At 44.3% G+C, this 14144-nt stretch overlaps 1 protein-coding gene across 2 annotated transcripts in view; it reads left to right on the top strand.

Moving 5' to 3' along the window:
* The window catches only part of ERICH1 (glutamate rich 1), a 137350-nt gene that overhangs the window by 19313 nt on the left and 103893 nt on the right, over positions 1–14144 (top strand). The gene's annotated exons all lie outside the window — the stretch shown is intronic.

Genomic DNA, 14144 nt, shown 5'->3' with positions numbered 1-14144 from the left:
CTCCATAGTACACAAAGCATGTGTAGAGCTACACACCTAAAAAAAAAAATACTGAGCAGCAAATTGCTGAAAATAACTAATAGGAAATGCTGAAAAGAGTGATGTGGGTGAAGTCAACCCTTCTTTTAAAGTTAGGACTGACCTGTCTTAGGGGTCTTTTTTCTTCTGATGGTGCCCCTTAATAGCCTAGTGGTTAGAGCACTCCCCTGGATTCTAATCCTTCCTCTTACATATCTAATGTATAAAAAATGGAATGTTTATAGGGGGAGAGACTTGGGGCTAAATCCTGTTTCACCTTTACAACTAAATTGGAGTTACGTAATTGCCATGTAACAGTTCTACAGCCACATAACTGCAATTTCTGACTCTTAGGCACTGTTTGAAATTCAGCTGTGGCACAGAAATGTACACCTGCCTACTAGACATGCTCATTGTGGGCAGTGGGGTCCCCCAGAGCTCAGTCCTCATGCCCACACTGTTCAACATCTTCATCAGTGACTTGGACGAGGGGGTGAAAAGTACCTTGTTCAAATTCACGGATGACACTAAGATGTGGGAAGAAGTAAGCACGCTAGAAAAGAGGGACAGGCTACAGTGAGATCTGGACAGGTTACAGGGGTGGGTGGATGAGAATAGGGTGGGATTCAATACTGACAAGTACAAGGTGATGCACCTGGGGAAGAAGAACCAGCACCATTCCTACAGCCTGGGGAGCTCCCTTCTTGTCAGTTCAGAGGCAGAAAAGGCTCTTGGAGTTACTATTGATTCCAAGATGAACATGGACCAACAATGTGGGGACGAGGTCAGGAATGCTAACCACAACTTGTCATGCATCCACAGATGCATCATGAGCAGGTCTAAGGAGGTGATCCTCCCCCTCTATGCGATATTGGTCAGGCCACAGTTGGAGTGCATCAGGAGGGTCCAGAGGAGGGCCACTCACATGATCAGGGGGCAGCAGGGCAGGCCCTATGAGGAGAGGCTACGGGACCTGAACCTGTTCAGCCTCCACAAGAGAAGGCTAAGAGGGGATCTAGTGGCCATCTATAAACTTGCCAAAGGTGACCAGCAGGCAATGGGAGAGTCCCTGTTCCCCTGAGCACTACCGACGGTAACAAGGAATAACGGCCAGAAGTTGACTGAGAGCAGATTCGGGCTAGACATCAGGAGGTGCTACTTCACAGTCAGGGAAACTAGGAGCTGAAACCAGCTTCCAGGGGAAGTGGTGCTCATTTCTCGCCTGGGGGTCTTCAAAAGGAGGCTAGATAGACACCTTGCCAGGGTCGTTTGACTCCAGCATTCTTTCCTGCCCATGGCAGGGGGTCAAGCTTGATGATCTGCTTAGGTCCCTTCTGACCCTACCAACTATGAAACTAGAATAGGGCCGTGTTCTGTCCAGACATAAATTCAGCAAAGCATGATCATTTAGGAACATGTATAGGGAAGGTAAATCCTAAATAACCAGGGAAAACCCAAATACTGGGTGTGAGGAGGGGGACCTTCGTGTTTTAACCCTGAAGCCTAGTGATTAGGTCATTGACTGAGGGAGCAAGAGGCCTATGTCCTAGCTCCCCCTCCATTTGAAGAGAGTTTCAACCTTCGTATTCTGCTTCCAGGCACAGGCAGGCATTATACAGACCAAGGGTCAACAATCTACAGCCCACAGAGCTACCGGTTCCTGCCTATGGAGCTCTGGGGATGGGCCTTTGATAGTATTACAGCAGCATTTTGGTGGCTAGCAGTTCTGCCTGTGCTGCAGCTGAGCCAGCAAGGAGAAATAGCTGTAGCAGGAGTGACCAGCTCCTAACACCGGCCCACTTTGGACAGTCCCTCCATTTCTGAAATTTGCCAACCACTGATCTAGACACCCACTCAGCCTTCCCCTTAAAACTGATCCTATGAATAGCCAAGAGAGTGAAATATATGAGCCTAGGAGGCAGAAAGTGGAGGGTGTATCATTTAGCAAGTTGAATGCTATTCTGCATGGCAAAGGGCCCTATGTTCTAGCTGGATTCCTGTTCCCAGTACAAGAGAAACTTCCCCAGAACTGTTCATCTACTCTATTCAATAAATATTAAACACATGGTTCAGTGGTCAGTGTCAAGAAAAGGGTAGGGAAGTGTGATCAGGATAATGCCTAGCCTGAAGGCCTACTAGTTAGAACACTGTGGGGAAACAGGAGATGTAGGTGTAATCCCCCTCTGTGTGAGGGAGGCCTAGAATATGGACCTCATATTCTCTGGGCAAGTACACTAACCAGTAAGTTGTGGAAGGCTGCCTTTTCTCCATACAGTTTACTTTCAGCATGATATATATTTTGCCTTGGGGTGAAATAGAATTGCAAACTATGCCACAGCATCAAAAACTTCAGGAATAAAGCTGCATATGTCACATTTAGACATATAAGGGAAAAGGATTTAGCCCTTAATGTCCTATACTATGCCCTATAGCCTGGTGGCTGGGACAGTAACATGGAGACATGAGCTCAGATACCCTGAAGCACAGGTGGAAAATGAACCTGGTGTTTCACGTCCCACATGGTCCAAACACTTCACTTTTTCTGGCTTTCTTTTGTATGTGGCTGGATATACTCTGAGTGCATTTAAGGTTAAGTATAGGCGGTCAAAAAAGCCCAAGGCTGAATTGATTCAATCTTCACAGGTTAGTCTAAACTGCATAGATTGAACTGAAGAGACATGCATTTTTGATTTGGGAAATACAGCCACGTGCCTGCAGTGGCCCAGGTCAGAAACCGGGAGGTACTAAAGTGCACCTTCCTGCTTGGCAGGAGCAGACAGCTTGGGCCAAGGGTATCCTGCCTACCCTACAAGGGGTGGATGGGTTGTGGAAGAGGAGCAAAGTATTCTGGTATGCTGGGGGACTGTAAGTTAACTTGAATCTGGAGAGAATCTGGGACAGAAGTTCAATAAACTAATTTAACCTAAATCAGTTAAGTCTGATAGTATGTCCATCCAGGTCTACCTTAAATCAGTTTTGGCCATTTTGAAAGTTGTTTATGTGCACTAAACTTCAGTTGTGTTACAGATTTGAACTGATTTCCAATCACTTATACCAGTTTATATGTAATTTCTGTCCCTAGCCTAAAAGATCATACCTTGCAGGCAAGTGAGGTGAAGAGCTTACTTTGTAATTCTTATCAGAACTTAAGGTGGCAGAAAAGTAAACCTAGAGAAGGCAGGATAGATTTGTACCTTATGTGGCGAGCCAGTAGGGGGAGCTCCTGCATTGAGCCTCCCACCTCACCACGCCCGTCTACCTTCTGGACTCCACGTGTCTCTCCAGGGGTGCCTAAGCCCTGCCAGACCCCCTTTCAAGCCCCACCAAAGAGTTCAGGGGTAATGTAAGCTGCCACCACCCCGAGGGGGGACCCTCTTAAGCCCTGCGTCCTCAGGGAAACACAGGCCTAATACTCCAACGGTTATTCGACCCAGTACAAGCACTTGGGGCACTTCCCCAAGTTGGGGGCCAAAAAGGAAAGTTTCTCCTAGTCTGCAGACCTAAGGGACCTCTTAGGCATAATTTAGACCCACCCCTCAATAAGTCTCCTACACTGGTCACAAAGGAGAACTTTATTGATTACAGGGGGTAGGGTGAAAATAGGATACAAGACAGAGCAATATCATAGAAATCCCATGGAGCAAAACAGTCTGGCTGAGGTAGCCTTTTGATCACTCATCTGAGTTACTGCCAGCTATATATCTAATCAGATCTCGAGTAGCTTACTAATAAGCATCATCCAAAGGCTGTTGGAGATTCCCTCTGGAGGCAGGCCATTCCTAGCTCATGAGTTATGGGGGAGAGAGCCAGTTTCAGATGGTAAAGGTCTTCTCTAAATATGAGTCCCCCACATGGCTGCTGCCCCCTCCTCCTGGGCAGTCTCAGCTTATAAAGCCCTTGTGACCTCATTCACCTGGTCCAGTGGAGGCTAGCACCTGTTGGCTGTTGGCCAACCAATTTGAAATACATCACTAGTTACCGGGCAGACTCTAGCCCACCAGGTAGAAGCCCCTCACCCAGGTAGGTGATACCAGTCACCTAGGCAGAGGGAACAGATTTTCTTCTGTCGCGCCCCATAACGCCGGTGCACCCTTGACCCGAGCCTGGGTCGGCACGACCGGCTTGGCGCGAGGAGGGGGGTTTATGACCGGGCAGGTGGGTGATAACGGTGAGCAGGAGTCAGTATGATTTAAACACAGCGTGATGGTTACACAGAAAAGTTTATTTTACTTACGCTACTGATGGCTTGCAGCGTAGGCAGAGGAGTTGATTGATTTAGTTACAGCATGCAGATATCATGTTACCCAGCATTTACAGGGTGGGTAAGACAGTTGCTTCCGAGATATTCATATAAGTCGTTGCAGTCTGCAGATTACTAAGAGCTCTTGATAAGAAAGATAACGCCAAAGATAGAGAGATAAACAGACCGATAAGACGAGATACACCAGAAAGATAACGTAGGCGGAGAGATGCACGATCTGTTCTTCTTGAGTGCATACACAGTTCTCTGTTCTCTGGGCGGAAGTTCTTTCAAAGTTTTATTTGACACAGGTGACCAATTACTATATACCAATCATAAGTAATGAGTTTGCACTTGTGCTTTCTTTGTTTGCTCAGGTTTCATAAAAAAGGGTGGTTATTTTTACTTGGGTGGTACTGGTTCTGTTTGGTCACAGGATGGCGCACATAGTATATTTAATTTTACAACTTTACTAAAGTCAGCTAATCTCGTTACTGTAGGTACTTTATCTTTTGTGCTGGGCTGTCAAGGTCAGTTTCTCTCTTTCGTATGAGAACTCAAGTAATTTGAAATGAGGCACAGACGGGTGTGTATATGCAGCACTGTTAATACAGAGGGATAAATTGCAATTGCAAAGTTTATTGTGTTAGCTTCTGACCTTTTGCCATCGGCATCTGAAATCAAAGACTTTGATCTTTGACATCCTCCTCCCTCAGGAATGTATCTGTCTCAGGTTACCTAAAGAGATAGGGTAAAGGTGTGTCTGCTCTGCTGGGCCCATCCTAATTAAATTGTCACAGAGCAGAGATTTTGGGGAGAAACAAAAGTGGCTTCCTGCCACACCTTATACTCGGGTCTCTCTTTATGCAAGGGTTGCATTCCAAAAAAATCTCACATAAAACGAATTTGCATAAAGCGAATTCATTATTACAGGTAATTAATAGGGATATGTACCAGCCTCATTCTCCTGCCCCCCAAATCATGACAAATTCAAACAGTAATCACACAATACAATAACTGCTGCGTGGAGAGGCTGCAAGCTCCACGCTGCAAGCAGTGGTACACGCAGGGGGTGCATCGCCAGGGCAGTGCAAGGTGGGCTGAAGAGGCACCTGGGAGAAAGGGTGGCAGGGAACACTGGCTGCTTGCTGCTCCTGGTTCTGCCCTGCTTCCCTTCCCCAGGTGCCTCTCCAGTCTGGCGGGTGCATCCCAGCGTGGCTGGGAACAGTGGGTCTGCGCGGAAAGACTACAAGCTCCCTGATGCATTGGGTCATGCCCTCTAGACTGTGGAGGTACCTGGGGCAGGGAAGCGGGGAACACTGGGGCCACGCAGAGAGAGTGCTCACCTTGCGCTGCTAGCAGCAACCATGCAGCACCTTCTCCCCCCACTGAGCCAGAGGCACCCAGAGAAGGGAAGCAGGGAGGCAGGAAATGGCAGCTGCTTGTGCTGCGCTGCCCTGGGGATGCACCTCATGTGCCTGATGTTCTTTGAGGGGTGCAGCCCCGCACCATATGGCCAAGGCAGCGGGGTGCAGGGCACCGGAACAGAGTCGAGACAGGCCCAGAATCAGGGCCAGAGCCCACTCTGCCCATGTGTCTGCCCCTTCCCCTTGGAAGTGTAAGCAGCAGTGGGCAGCCAGCCCTTCCCCTCCCCCTCCCACTCCTCTTCCCCTGACGAGCCACCAGAGACTTTGTTCTGCTCCCTGCTGGAGCCCTGCAGCTACACACTATGGCCCCAGGTCCCAAGCATCCCTCGCTGGACAGCAACCCTAGCCCTGCCCAGCTTCCTCCCCACAGGGGCCTCAGTGTCCCTCTTCCCCCCGCCACCTTACCTTCAAGAGCTGCTTCCAAGGCTATCTGGGGCCATGTGCATGTACTGTACATGTGTGTGGCACCCCCTGCCTCACTGCCTTCCTTCCACTTCCTCCCAGCTCTCTGCAGACTGGAACTCTGCCAGCCTGCAAGGAGTTAGTTGCCAGCCGACTTCGCATAAGATCAGAATTTTCTCGCACAAAGTGAATTTCTGGTATAAATAAGGTCATCGCATATAAGCAAATTTGCACAAAATGAATTCGCATAAAGAGAGACCCAACAATATTTACTTTGGTTAGTTGAGAGAGACAGAGGAGGAAAGAGAGGGCACACAAGCTTTCATGGGCTCACTTCATCAGTTGCTGTGTAGCAATTTTGGTACGTCTAGGATTAGGTGGGGATTTGAAAATATAGATGCCCCATGTAACTTCCCTTGATATGAATAGCTGCTGTGGGTATTCATTAATTTTGAAAAACAGATTCTGGACAGAGGGAAGGGGGAGAACCAGAGTGTGGTGACACTTCAGCAGCAAAACGGGGAATAGAAGCCAGGCTTCCTGACTTAAACTTTTAGACCTTTCACTGTTTATGTAAATCTGCAGATAAATCTGATTTTTCAACATTTGGATTTTGTTGGGGTTGGAGGGGCTACTTTTTTCAGTCTACTGTATTTTTCTATTTGCTGATATTTGAAACCCACTCTAATTTCGTATCCTCTGGAAGTTTAATGTGTTGCTTTTACATCTAGATTTTTAATGAAGACAATAAATATCTTGGCACTCTGCCATAGCCTTATACAAGTAATATTCCCTACATCAATTGATGCATTTTCTATTTATCACTGTTTCACATGTATAGTGTGAATAATTGACATAGTGTATGCTTGTTCTGAATTTATTGTCCCAGTAAAATTCCATTCTTTATCCAATGCGTTTCCTAATTCTAGAGTTGAATACATTTAAAAATTATTTATTAAAAATTAATCAGCTTGAAAATGGCTGAAACCGATTTGGGCCAACCCAGTTTACATAATGTCTGTCCCAGACCCCTTCCTGGTTTATCTTAAACCAGAGTCCCCCAGCATCCCAGATGTTTGAGGGGCTGTCTGCTGAAGCACAGCAGGGTTGGCCCCACTCCTCTCCTTCTGAGCCAGAGCATGATCACTGCTCGGGCTGGCTGAGGGACTACAGCAGCTGCCACAGGCTTCCTCCTGTTCCATCCCCACCCCCCGCTGGCTGCTCAAGCAGGGATCCTCCCTCGCACACCTCTCCCATGGAAGAGACCCCAATACAGGGACCTGGCATCTGGCCACGCTTCCTCCATGCTAGCTAATGTTGAGAGATGTCTGTATGGGTTTCCAATTTCACTGGAACAAAGGGCAGACAGCTAGTGGCTTGCAAATGCAAATGCACCTTACAGATAAAAGGGATTGAAACAATGAGAGAGATGTTTTCTTTTGTAGGGCTTGGTGGGCCAATAAACCTTGTTCTGAGAAGAACCCTGCTGGGCTGCAATCTGTCAGTCTTCAAGAGGGGACAGAGAAAGGTGTTAGAAATGACCTGGTTTGCAGACAGTCTTTAGAAGCAGGGAGATGGAGAGTAAAAAGCTCAGTATCAACAGATGCAGGGTGTAGCAACACCCCTGCCCTTGGAGCAGCCAGGGGAAAAAGCCTGGGACTGCAGGCAGCATTGGGGTTTACACCCCTCCCTAATTTGGAGCATCCTGCCAGGCCTTGGCCACAGCACCCCGCCCCGTCCCCCCCGGTCAGCTTAGTACTGTGGAAGAGTAGAGAGGGCTGTTCTAGAATCCCCCGCCTTCTAGCCTGAGCCCTTGCAGGCATGTGCCTGCATTTCTGGAATGAAAAGGGAATGTCTATCCACCTCCAAATTAGTTCAAGCTTTGCAGGTTAGCAAAGATTGAATCAATTCAGGTGCTGGCTTTTATAATATCTGTCCCTAGTCACTTTGATTAGTTTAAGGCAGTGGTTCCCAAACTGTGGGTTGTGATCCCAAATGGGGTTGCAACATTAGAGGATAGGGTTGTGGGGGTGGGGGGCTGTGGGTTGGGAGTGAGGGGCCATGCTGAGGAAATGGGGCCATAAATGGGGCTATGCAGAGGAAAAGTTTGGGAAGCACTGGTCTAAGGTATAAATCTACCCTGCTTTCTAGGATGATTTAGATGGGAATGATCCTGCCTTGAGCAGGGCGTTGGACTAGACATCCTGAGCACCCTTCCAGCCCTCCGTAATGTAGTCGTGCTGGGGAGTGAGGGGGGTAGTAATGTCTAGTCTATATTCATGTGCAACTACTTTAGAACTGTTTTGACTAGAAGGGAAGAGAGTGGAAGATGTATACCCAGCATAGTCATTATGACTGAAATGACCCATGAGTTTTGGTTCCAGTACAGTTTTTCTTTTAGCTAATGTATATAAATTAGGAATATATTATAAAGTATCTCAACTTTTAACAAAAGTATATTTCCTTCTGTTTCTTACTAGACACGCCACATTTATCATCATTCTTATGCCTCTAGGAACAGTCGTTATGCTTCACAGTAAAATAATTAAGGCTTTTAAAAGACTCAGCAAACAATATTTAAATTTGAATACTTAGGGGTCCTCTCCTAAATGAAAATTGTGTGTGTACATACTATTCAGTGATGCCTTTTTCAACTGTGTACTGCCATTCACCAATAAAGGCCAAACTATGCATTTTATTTAAGAAGCACAGCTTGTATCAAAAGAGCTAATCCTGTGAGTGAAGTTAGTAGAATTTGATTCTAATGATATCTGGTTTCATTCTTATGCAAAATAAGAGAGGTGTCTCACTGAAAGCAATGGGATCATAGATAAGCAATGGTAGAAATATATGGCACTACATTAGGAATTTTCAATTTTCCTCATTTTGGAGCTAAGCCAAGTTTATTAAAGTGTTTAGGGGGAAAAAAGAGATGTTGCCTCTGTTTTCACTTGTGAACTGCACTCTAATTTTATTTATTGAATCCATTTCACAAAATGGAATTAATAGACTCATCAGATGTCTGAATTACGTTCATGATTTGTTTGTTTTGACTTGCTTCTGTCTGCAGACTAAAGTACTTCAGAACCTTATAAATTCAAATAACATTGAGTGGTATTATCATTATATAAAACAGATAGCAAGGATTTGCTGTAAAACTACAAAGTGACCTGGTTAAGCCTTATTTACTGTAGTAATTCTCTGTTGTTAATAGAGTAGTCTTCTCCTGGTCTCTCATTTGTTTTGTGTGTGAAGCAAGAAACAACCCCCCCTGGAAGGTATGTGGGTTTGGAAGTGAACTTTGGGTCAATACCTGTTACTTGCTATGGGCAACCAGGACATGTTTATGAAAAGAATTATGTATCAACCTCCATCATTACTGAGTTAGGATTTCTGCCCCGCTAATCCTGTTGAAATTCTGTACTGTTTCAGAACTGCTCTCCACTCTTCTGATTAGTTAGAAACTGTCTAATTTCCAACCTGAATGTATTCAAGACCAGTTCATACTCATTTGTCCATGTGCCAGCTTTGTCCTTGAGTTTAAATAGCATCTCTTCTCCCTGGTGTATACTCTTCTCTCAGCATTCATTCTCTTAGACTAAGCAAGCCAAGTTCTTTAAACCTCTTTCTTTCATGATAGGCTCTCCATTTCCCTGATGATCCTAGTAGCCCTTCTTTGCACCTGTTCTTGTATGAACTCATCTTTCTTGCACATAGGTGAATGTGCAGAATATTTAGATAAGGTCTTATGGTACTGTCTTCTTGTCTTCTTACCAAAAATAAATGCGTATAACCTTGAATCACATTAGTCTTTTATGTGGCTGCATCGCATGGGTTCAGTCTGCCTCAGATGGATCTTTCTTCTCCTTCGTTGTCTCCAGTTGAGGGACTGGAGTAAAAACATAAACTACATTTTTACATTGTAGTACATTTAGCTGCTCTGTGGTAGTTGTCCTTATGTAGACTCTTATCCTGTGTCAAAACTGTATTAAAGAAGAGATGTCACATGGGCATTTAATTCACATCCTTCTTTGTGACAAGGTCATCCCAGGCAAATATTTGTCAAACCTGCACTTAAACATCCAATAAAGTGGATTCCACAACTCCTGTAGGTCAGGGGTCATATTCATCCATCCTTATAGGCTGGATGAATAGTGTGGAGCTAGACTGGGGCCACAGACCAGCCCTATCCACTAAAACAGGCATATGGGACCAATCCAGCATGAGCACCATATGCCACGTGTCAGATACAACCCCTCACAGTGCATGCAGATGCTGGATATGGCCCATTCTGGTGTGTTCTACATGTGGCGTGTGGGTCCAGTCTGAGACCTGCAGGCAGCACTGGAGTTTGGATGATAGGGCTTCTCAGGTCAGATGATAGGGCTTTGTGGGCTGGATGTAGCCCACAGGCGACTTGACACCCCTGCTGTGGGCAGTGGGGCCTCACCTTCTTGGCAGGTGTACTGCAGATTAGCCCTGCACCCTCCCTGAGTGCTACTCTGTTCTCCTTCCCCTGCCTAACCTGCTGTTCTGTTTTCTGCTCCCTTCCCTGTGCTCCCTGTCCCATCTGCTGCTCTGCCTTCTTCTTCCTCCCCTACCTGCCACTGTGCTGCTTGTCTCCTCCCAAGTCTGGTGTGTGCCAGTGCCACAGGTTGGCCATTTTCTAGGTAATGTGTTCCTATGCTTAACCACTCTCATAGATAAAAAGCTTTCCTAATATCCAAACTAAATCTCCCGTGTTACAATTTGAGCCCATTAATTATTGTCCTGGGTAGACACAGAACAATTGATTGCCATCCCTCTTTTTACCCACCATTTTTGTATTTGATGACTTATTAGACGGTCTTCTCTTTTCTAGATTAAATAATCCTAATTCTTACAGCCTTTAATCCTGGCATTTTCTAGTTTATGTATAATTTCTTGCTCTCTTCTGGACTCTTTATGATATTTAATTCTAATTAATTTCTTGAAGTATGGTACCCAAAATTGGACTCAGTACTCCAGGTATCACCTCACCAATTCTGAATAGAGCTGAAAAATCACTTCCCCAGACTTGTATTTATGCCTTCTGTTAATATATTCCAGTCTCTCTTTGGACCATATTGTACTCTTGCTGACTCATTCAAATTGCAATCCAGTGTAATTTCTAGGTCCTTTTGTATGATACTGCAGCCTAACCAGTTAGCTATTTTTTGTGTACTTGATGTTTCTTTTAGAGTGTACTACTTTGTACTTGTTCTGTATTTCTGTATCAATATATCAAAGCATTTTTCCGACATTTTCTGTAGGCTCTGACTGGGAAGGACAACCAATCCATAAAGGTAATTAGTTGAGCAATAGCACCATCTGAACACACTATATGCTTATAGAGTCAATGGTAGGTCTTGGACAGGAAGACAGTTGTCTTGAACTTCCTTATCCAAGGCTTGTCCATTTGTCCATTTGATAAGGATGTGGGTAGAGCTACAAGTTTATAGAAGTCACTTAATTTAATCACCATGAACTGTCTATCCAAAGATTGGAAAACACTATCATTTACAAAGTGCTAATTGTTAATTGCAAAAAAGACAAGATGCAGGTTCTTATTGGAGTAACAGAACTCTTTCATCTCCCACAGGAAAGGGATCCTACTTCTTTGGAGGGTTTGGGGTCATCTAGATGATGGAAGTGTCTAAACAGGTTCAAGGCAATCTTCCCAATAGGTGAGGCTATCAAGACAGGTAGTATTACAGACACAAGCCTGGAAGGCTGGAGTACTCACAAGAGGTCAAGGGATTTTCTCAGGTTCTGGTCCAAACAAGAAAGCAAACACATTATAAAGTGGAAGGTACTCAAGGAGACAAATATCGTGTTTATTTTTCTATTTCTATGCCTAGATCTTTGCAATTATTCACTCTAGGAGATAGCCCTTCATCTATGTCCTGTATAAACAGACCCGGAGAAATCAGGTTGTTCAAAGACATGCTGAGTTGTTTTTCTCCTGCAGATTTGGGCAAAAGTGACTCTACAGTTAGTTCCCTTCTATCCCAGTAGGTTACTCTGACAGAGGATCTGTTGTCTCCATTGAGTCTATCTTAGCCAATTTCCCCTGTGCCACCTTAACAAATGCTTAACAAATGCCCAGAGTCAGATATATGCCCTCCCCCTGTCTCTCCTCCTCCCCCACTTCTCTTGTCTGAACAGCTTTATGCCATCAAAGGTATCAGGCCAGTTTGCAGTGATTTGCCGGGGCATATTTTATCTCACTTTTAATTTACCTCCTTGTCTTTTAATTCTTTTGTTTTAAATTTCCATGTACTATTTGGTATTGTCTTGTGCTATATGTCCATCATCATCATCCTTACTGCAAACTGAGGCAAAGGATTTGTTTAGTGCCTGAGCTATGTTTAATTTATTCTTCTATTTTATGACCTTCACGACATGGCTTTTCTTGCTGATCAGTTCCTTTCCCATTCTTTGTCAGCACTCTGCTTACAGCTAATATCATTAGTACTTGTAAACACAAGAAGTTGGTGAAATTGAGAGTGGTGAGAAATACAGTATTTGTTGGTAGAACCTTGTCTTTTGCTTTCCTGCCATGAAGAAATTCTGGCTATATTTATGTAGTATACAGTGATCTGTACTTCCTTCTACCTAGATGAATTATCCATCAGCATCTTTTTATTGTATTTGGCTTGGGTCCATTTTGAGGTTTATGTGTTTCTAAATTTCTCTTTAAAAGTACATGAAGTAGCAATTCTAAGGCTTAATTCCATCTCTTGATGTGTGCATGTTTAACTTTTGTTATGTCAAGTTTGATGACGGTGTTATGTGGAGATCAGATTATGGATTGCATAGGATTTGTTTGGATAGGGATGATCTTGCCTCAGTGCAGGCATGGAGTTGGACTAGATAACCTCTGAAGGTCCCTTCCAGCCCTACTTCTTTATGATTTTATGAAAACCCCTGCTGAAAAGCCTTAATATTGAAGGTTAAAGAATTTTAAATACTTGGCTTGTTCTAGTCATGAATATATCATAGAATGGAGGAAATCCCTACACCTGAACAAGGCACCCCAACCTGTCACATATACCCAAACGTTTCCATGTTCACCATTTTCAGAATTTTGCTTTTAAAGTAACTCATTGACTTAAGGGCCTCTTCTTTCACCATATGCAGACCTGCTTCTTCAAGAAAATAGTTGTCACAAGTGATTCAGTGTAAAGGCTTTTTAAAAAGTTTTATAAATGGGTCTCTTTAGCACTTTTATCTGTGGTATTAAAGGAGTAAATATTTTCACAAATTTCAAAGCAATTTCCAGGCATACCTGTCAAGCTTGGAGGTTGTAGTATTAGGAAACTGTTTTATAATGGAAACTTCCTTATGTTTAGTTACACTTGACTGACCCTTCTGTAACAATGTTATTTTTGTAAGAATCCACAGCAGGCTACCATACACAGTATACATGTCCTTTCTTGTCAAATCTAAAGATTAGATCTTTTTCCCCAAATCTCTTCCCCTTTTGCTTTGTAATGTCTATGTTTGACTATGTAGAACAGCAGAATCTGAGAGGTTCTTAAACAGATAACAACATCCTATGATAAAAACAAAATTTATTTTGAAGTGGACAGAATACCCAGGCATCACATGAGGAAGATGACAATCTTGGATCTAGTTCATATATTTGTATGTAACATTTTAAAATTGGTAATCCTACCATGTCAGTAACCACCATATTCCCACATACAACAAATCTTACCAAATAAGTCGCACACCTTGTTTTGGAAAGGCAGAATGGAGAAAATATTTTTCAGTCTTCCTTGCCACAACATGGGCCAACTATAGTTGAATGCTTCTGGGTGCATGCATCGCTCACTCTCCTTGCAAACTCTGCAGCTTTACCCTTGTCACAGCCACTCCTGAATTGGCAGGAGATATTAACTGGAAGTTTGCAAGGAGAGAGCGAGTGACCTGAGCAGCAGACTCTACTCCTTCTCCATGTGCCTGGGAAGGCAAGGCAGGGCAGCACAGCCCCCTGCAGCCTTTAGTGTCCCCATGTATGTGTTCTAGAGTAT

The sequence above is a fragment of the Crocodylus porosus genome, unplaced genomic scaffold (assembly GCF_001723895.1).
Source record: "Crocodylus porosus isolate Cpor-Errol unplaced genomic scaffold, CroPor_comp1, whole genome shotgun sequence".
In the NCBI taxonomy this organism is placed as follows: domain Eukaryota; kingdom Metazoa; phylum Chordata; order Crocodylia; family Crocodylidae; genus Crocodylus; species Crocodylus porosus.
This window is presented reverse-complemented; position numbering and strand designations above follow the sequence as displayed.